Genomic DNA, 8,044 nt, shown 5'->3' with positions numbered 1-8,044 from the left:
AGGAGCAAAAGTTAAATAAAGGAGCAGAACAGCATATAAAAAAGAGGTAGGTCAATGCTGAGTGCTGCTTTCACTGAAGTCCATGGAAAAATTTCAGTGAGGGGAAGAGGTAGGCCATCACTGTACTTTCAAAAATCCCACCCACCTGGTATGACTTACCCACCTCACTATTGTGGGGCTTATCCTATATTCAGTCATGACTCATACTTGACAGGGTCTTTTAATTGTTCCTCTGCCTCTCTTACATATTACCTTGTTCCACATACTGGAGAGATCTGTAACATCCTTGCTTCTTGGTCAAAAATGCGACTGGGATGGCTGGGGCGCGCACATGCTTGCTGAAAAAATAAGGAGAAGCCTTAAAGGTATGAAGAGTGAATATCACTTGTGCTTCCAAAGTTAGGAAGGCGGGGCATGCTTGAATCTTGAATTTGCAACGTGGCACATGCTGTCTACCAGCTGAAGATCACATCTTCTGAGCAAAAAGACAGCTAGAGGACCTCTCTCTTTGGCTAGATTTGCTGTGTTCACAAGTAAAACACAAACCAGGTAAAGTCTTAAGGGCCGGGGCAGCAGCCTTATTGTCCTGTTGTGGTTACTGGAAAATGATGGGCCTGGCCCACCCAAACCTAAAGGTCTAGTCCCTCAACATAGGGGTAGGAGCTGCTGAACCCAGGCCACAAGTAAATACTGGGGACAACAAATGAAAATACAGGAACCAGAGTGAGGACCAGAGGTTAAAAATCAGGAAAGCAGAAGGGGGCACCCAGTAGAGAGTTCCTGACAGCGCCCACTGCTCCTTAAAGGCACCTAAGGAATCAGTGGCCATACCCAGAGGAACTCTGCTCAAAGGCATGACTTAACAAGGGATCAAAGATTGGCCCCTCACTCTCAGAGCACTCCCTTTCCTCCTCCTCCAGCTAGCAGCCTGCTCTAGCTGAACTTTTGCTTACATATTTATTAAGTTATACACAGTGCCACTGTCTGAATTGCATACAGAATAGAGAGTGGGATTAATAGTGGGGGGTCAGTTTGCATTTCAGGCAATCATGATACCAGCTGAGCAGAGAGAATCCATCCAATCACTCTACTATAGTCAAAGAAACATTAGTACAAGTCTTAGCTTCATTTTCTGATGCAAGTGTGAATTCTAGATGCACATAGGGAATGCAGCAAGGATGAGCTGAGTTAAAGCATGGATTGTGTCATGGGTAGCGTTTAGGAAAGAAACTCATTACAGCAACCTATTAAAAGCCTTTAAAAACAAGGAGTGGTTTGCAAAGCTCCTCACACATCAGCCACTTCAGAAAAGGATTGCTAGTGAATGATTAAGGCTGTTGCTGTGGTTGGAAGGCAGAGACAAGAGTTCACAGGCTGGGTTGTTTGTTCATTTTTTCTCCTAAAATGACTGTTGCCACTAGAGCTGTCCCAAACAGCAACCCAATTTAAAAACACTTGCTACACAGCACTTTTATTTATAAAAGAGTGAATGCAGATGCTAAAAAAAAATTGATAGTCATAAACAGATGCATTAAATGTAGGGTCTGCATTAATCAGCTGATTGATTACACACTGTCCAGCTGCAACTCCATAGCGGTGATCCCCAGCTACTTGTCAGACTCCAGTGCTACTTTTGTGACATTCTCATGCCCTATGCTGTGAATTGCACAAACCTTGCCAGGCTTAGTATTTTTCAAACTATCCAACTAGCTCAAACCCATAAATATAACAATTTGCAGCTTGCAATAGAAATTTGTATAACCCATTGTAGTTGGGACTAGGGCTAGCTCACTCACTCTGCCCCCTCTACTTGGTTTTACAAAAGAGGCGTGTTCCCCACCAGCTCACTCCTAAGGACACCCTGCAGCTGAACAGCAGCATTGCCAGTTGGAATGGTGTAAAGAAAAAAAATGATACAAAGATATCTTGGGATAGCAGCTACTTCTCCCAGTGATGCGAGGTAAGTCCTAGAGACTGCTTCCTTTCCTCCCTTCACTATTTATCTGGCTCTGGTTCCAAGCACAGCCCAATTCTTTCTCTCTGTAGAAATCTTCACTGTCTTTATTGGTTGCAGCCTGAGCCACCTCTTGTCTAGCCTTGACCATGTACATAAAGTCAAGAATATTGTAAACTAGCAGCAGGAAAAAGAAACAATCTCTTCCAGTATTTAAGCTACAACTGTTCTCTACCACAAACTCACATGTCCTAGTAGGATCTCAAGGACTAACCAAGGTTAATAATATACAGCACTTGCAGACTCAGGTTCATGAGGGCCTGGTAGCTTAAGTGTGAAAATGTGTTCTAGAGAGAGATGAATTCAGTGGTGTTGCAAGGTTTTAGTTAGTTTTCTGGCCCATAAGATAAATTAACAGTATTTTGTACTTATATGTACTCTCTCCCCCAGAGGATCTCAATATGCTTTACATAAGAATGGAATCTCAGTGTCCCAGTGAGTTAAGTAAATGCTTATTCATGCTTTATCAATGAGTAAACTGAAGCACAGAGAGCCTAAGGCCTTGGCTACACTGGCACTTTACAGCGCTGCAACTTTCTCGCTTGGGTGTGAAAAAAACACCCCCTTGAGCGCAGCAAGTTACAGCACTGTAAAGCGCCAGTGTAAAGAGTGCCTCAGCGCTGACAGCGCGGCTTCCAGCGCTGTAAGCTAATCCCCATGGGGAGGTGGAGTACTTGCAGCACTGGGAGAGCTCTCTCCCAGCACTGGCGCCGCGACCACACTCGCACTTCAGAGCGCTGCCACGCGAGCGCTCCCGCGGCAGCGCTGTACAGCTGCAAGTGTAGCCAGGGAGTCAGGGAGTAGCTAGTCCCTGAGCAGCCTTGCAAAGGGGAGAATGGGTTGAAGATGAAAGGAGCTTTCCTGCACCTTCACCAGAGTTCCAGGAGATGCATTTTATCAACGGGGAAATGGAGTGGGTTCTAGAGAGTCCACTTTGCTACTTCATATGACTTTCTCAGATAAATAGGACCCACCTGAAACATCTTTCTTCCTCCCTCTATCCAGTTATATGCTTGGACACCCTAAAATATGAGAAATGATGCTAACATTTCAGCAGGAGGGTACTATGAAACTACTAAAAATGTATGCAATTCAAAATGAGTACGTAGTAGAGCCATACTGACACGCAATGATTGGGAGTGAATGATAGGGCATGGATCACTCAATATTTGTCTGTTCTGTTCATTCCCACTGAAGCACCTGGCTCTGGCCATGGTCTGAACACAGGATACTGGGCTAGATGGACCATTGGTCTGGCCCAGTATGGCCATTCTTATCTTATAACTTATTTAGCTACTACCAGTCTGAACTATTATGATGCAACTTTTATTTTGTATAGAGCAGCATTTCTCAAACTGGGGTCCCCATGGGTACTCCAGGGAGTCCACAGGCCCCACTGATCAACTCCTCCCCGTCCCTCCAAGGATCTCTTGGAATCAGGCATGATCTCCTGGATGCTATTGAAGCCAAATTGGGAGATTTTAGGTGCTAAAAGTCCAGCAGACTAGGGCAGCCTCTCTACCTGCCCTGGCTCTGCGCCACTCCCAGAAGTGGCCAGAACCTTCCTGCAGCCCCTGGGGGAGGGCAGGGGGTGTCCGTGCACTACCTCCACCCCGAGGGCTGATTCCACAGCTCCCATTGGCCAGGAACTGCAGCTAATGGGAGCTGCAGGGGTGATGCCTGTGGGCAGGGGCAGCATGCGCAGATCCCCCTAACCTGCCCATTAAGGAGCTGCTGCCAGAGGGTTGTGCCAGTCGCTTACAGGAGCTGCCCGAGGTAAGCACTGCTTGAGGTAAGCACTGCCCAGCTGGAGCCTTCACCCCTCACCCTCTCCCACACCGCAACCCCATGCCCCAGCCCACAGCCTGCACCCCACACCTAAACTCCCTCCCAGAGTCCACACCCCTCACCCCTTCCAGCACTCAAACTCCCTCCCAAAGCCCGCACCCCCACACACACACCCAACCCCTGCCCCAGCCTGGTGAAAGTGAGGGAGGGAGCAGTGATGGACTGAGTGGGGGCGGGGCCTTGGAGAAGAAGCATGGCAGTAGCATGGCCTCTGGGAAGGGAGTGGGGCAAGGGCTGAATGGGGGAGCTTAGAGGTCCCTGGAAACCTTTAAATCAAAATGGGGGCCCTCAGGTTGCTAAAGTTTGAGAACCACTGGTATAGACTCTCTCATACAAGTTATATCCTCAAATGCTTTGCAGAGTTAATTCAGTAGCAGATTCAGGGATATATGTTTTATTTCAATTTTTTGGCTTTTTGTGTAATGTTACTGTACAGGTGATGTATATAGAAAGCCTACTTCATCCATAATTGCAGTGCCAACAAATATAAATGTTGATCAAATGCATAATAAAAATAGATAATTGAAAAACAATACAAAACTTTCTTATGAATTGAAAGGTATCAGAAACACATAGCTATAGCTTGTAGAGTTTCATAAGAGTATAAAGTATAGCAGTAGCAGCTATGTTTTAATACAGGATCAAGTGTCAATTAACTTGGGCAATGGCTGGCAGACTTCAAAACAAAGAATTTAAATATTTATTATTCTAAGATGTATTTAGAAAATAAAGTCACTAGGAATTCTGACTACCAACTGGAATTGTCAGAGGAACTGAGGAGTTGGGTGACTGACTATGCTTTTTTGAATATCCCAGCAAGAATGTGCAAGTGGAATAATTTTAAAGCTATGTAGGATTCATTTTATACCAAGAATGTGTTTAAATAAAAGCATATTTCAGTCTTTCCCTGAAACAATATGTAGTGTTTCGAAAATGTACTGCTGTGCCAGGATGTCAGCCCAGGATTTGAGCATCGAATGCAGTTCTAATGCTGTTCTAATTTATAGCCTTAAAGGCCCGTTATAAGTAGATAGGCCTGCTATAGACTCATAGGACTGGAAGGGACCTCAAGAGGTCATCTAGTTCTAGTCCACTCCCCTGCACTCATGGCAGAACTAAGTATTATCTAGACCATTCCTGACAGGTGTTTGTCCAACCTGTTCTTAAAAATCTCCTATGATGGATATTTCACAACTTCCTGAGGCAGTTTATTCCAGTGCTTAACCACCTTGACAGTTAGGAAGTTTTTCATAATGTCCAACCTAAACCTCCCTTGCTGCAATTTAGGCCTATTTCTTCTTGTCCTATCCTCAGAGGTTAAGAAAAACGGTTTTTCTCCCTCCTCTTTGTAACAACCCTTTATGTACTAGAAAACTGTCATCATGTCCCCCCTCAGTCTTCTCTTTTCCAGACTAAACAAACCCAATTTTTTCAAACTTCCCTCATAGGTCATGTTTTCTAGACCTTTAATCATTTTTGTTGCTCTTCTCTGGACTCCCTCCAATTTGTCCACATCCTTCCTGAAATGTGGTGCCTAGAACTGGACACAATACTCCAGCAGAGGCCTAATCAGCACAGAGTAGAATGGAATAATTACTTCTCGTGTCTTGCTTACAACACTCCTACTAATACATCCCAGAATGATGTTTGCTTTTTTTGCAGCAGCATTACACTGTTGACTCATATTTAGCTTGTGATCCACTATGACCCCCAGATCCCTTTCTGCAGTACTCCTTCCTAGGCAGTCATTTCCCATTTTGTATGTGTGCAACTGATTGTCCCTTCCTAAATGGAGTACTTTGCATTTGTTCTTATTGAATTTCATCCTATTTACTTCAGACCATTTCTCCAGTTTGTCCAGATCATTTTGAATGTTAATCCTATCCTCCAAAGCACTTGGCAACCCCTCCCAGCTTTGTATCATCCGCAAACTTTATAAGTGTACTCTCTATGCCATTATCTAAATCATTGATGAAGATATTGAACAGAACAGAACCTAGAACTGATCCCTGCGGGACCCCACTCGTTATGTCCTTCCAGCATGACTGTGAACTGCTGATAACGACTTTCTGGGAACCAGTTTTGTAACCAGTTTTGTACCCACCTTATAGTGGCTCCTTCTAGGTTGCATTTCCCTAGTTTGTTGTGAGAACGTCGTGCGATACAGTATCAAAAGCTTTACTAAACCTACTATATAACCTTTAAAGCTCATTAAGGCCAGAGAAACAAAACCTGGGATCCAAACACCCCTGGTCTTTGGACTGTCTTAAATCTGGACCAAATGTTGTGTCTTTAAGAACATAAGAGTGGCCATACTGGGTCAGACCAAAGGTCCATCCAGCCCAGTATCCTGTTTGCTGACAGTGGCCAATGCCAGGTGCCCCACAGGGAGTGAACCTAACAGGTAGTGATCAAATGGCTAGGGACACCATTCCTTACCCATCCTGGCTAATAGCAGACCCTGCCAGCAGGTAGGGGATCTTGGGGGACAACTACTGCACTGGTGGGGTGCAAAATAAACTTTATTAAGAAAATGCAAAAACAGGGAAAATTCAATAGTGAGGGGTAAGGGGTTTGTTAAGGTAGACAATTGGGGAGGGGTTTCTTTTAGTAAATATATAGGGGGTTTCAATAGTGGGGTACAATACAGTTGGTAACCAATTAACACTGAAGTATAAATGTAACAGGTAGCTAACAATTTCTGTGTAAAGGGTGTGTCGCAGCAGCATATAACCAACTAACAGTTATGGGTAAAATGTGTTAAATAACCAACAACTCTAGATAAAAATGTGTCACAGTGGTGTAAATGTAAAATGTGAGGTGTGTCAGAGAGAAAAAGGGTAACCAATGGGGTTTTATGCTAGACTTCAGTAATACAATTGAGGTTTGGCAGCAGTAGGAGCAGGGTGAACACGTGGGGGAAGGGATTAAAAGAGAGAGAGAGAGAGAAAGAAAGGCAGTGGTAGAGGAATGAGGTTGGGGGATGGGGGAAGAGGAGCACGTGGTGGAGCAGAGACCAAAGGCAGAGGCGCTGCAGAGGGAGATTTAAATCAGGGAGACACAGAGAGCAGACAGGCTGCAAGTTTAAACAGCAGAGAGACTGCAACGAGTGACTGGGGAGCTCGAGGGGAGACACAGGCAAGCTTGGGGGGGGGGAGTTAGGGCAGCGGGAAGACAAACTTAACCACAATTATACAGAACACAGCAAAATCTTATTTATGATCTAACTTAACCAAGACTACACAAATTAGCAAGTAACAGAACACAATGCAACAATTCTTTTTTAAGCCTAACTTACAGAGCACAATACAAACAATTCTTTAAACCTAACTTAACCACAGCTATGCAAAATGAAATTACAACTTATCTAGACTAAGAACCTGATTCTAATAGGTGCACCTTACACTATGCCGATTCTTTGATCAGGAGGGGGAGCAGTTCCAGAGGGCAGAGTGGTGTGTGCCCAGGGTACAGCCCCGGGGGCGGGGGGTGGCTGCAGCAGTGGGGCGGCTGCAAGACGGCAGCCCAGGATACAGTCCAGGAAGGCACAGCTTAGCAGCGGCACAGGCTTATTTTTAGCAGCAAAGGCGCTGCGGAGCAAGAAACAGATTACAGATACAGACCAAGGAGTTAGCTTGGGTCTGTCTGCTGAGGAAACAAGGCCAGCAGCTAGGACGGGGGAGTCTGCAAGAGGGAGTTCTTACCAATTCCCAGGACAGCAGCAAGCACAGAGGCAGGAACAGCAGTAGCATCGGAGATGGAGAGAGGACTCGATTCGCTTACAATAATCAGGAGATCTCCAGGCACAAATTCGTTGTTCGTGGGAGGGGAGTTTAAAAACAGGGGTACACTCAAAAACAAACAAGAGTGGGGAGAGGGCCCCCCAAAGACACCTAGCTGATCAGACCAGGTGGCAAAGCAAGGACCTTCTCCGAGGTCTGATCAGAAAATGTCCGGCTTTAAAGGCAAACTCAGGCAGTTTCCCACCAGTACTTTTGACTGGCTCCTCTTGATACAGGGGAGGAGAGAAGGCAGGGAAAGGCTGCAGGTAAGCACAGGCATGCCTGGGCATGTTCTGAGCCACAGGTATGACTCATATGCTTAATTAGTTGGCCACTTCAGGTCTTGCATTTCTGGGCAGTGCCCCCCACACCGAGCCCGGGTCTGAACAAAGGAGCCAAA

The sequence above is a fragment of the Gopherus flavomarginatus genome, chromosome 4 (genome assembly GCF_025201925.1).
Source record: "Gopherus flavomarginatus isolate rGopFla2 chromosome 4, rGopFla2.mat.asm, whole genome shotgun sequence".
Taxonomy (NCBI): domain Eukaryota; kingdom Metazoa; phylum Chordata; order Testudines; family Testudinidae; genus Gopherus; species Gopherus flavomarginatus.
The sequence above is the reverse complement of the archived record's forward strand: the minus strand, read 5'-3'. Positions refer to the sequence as shown.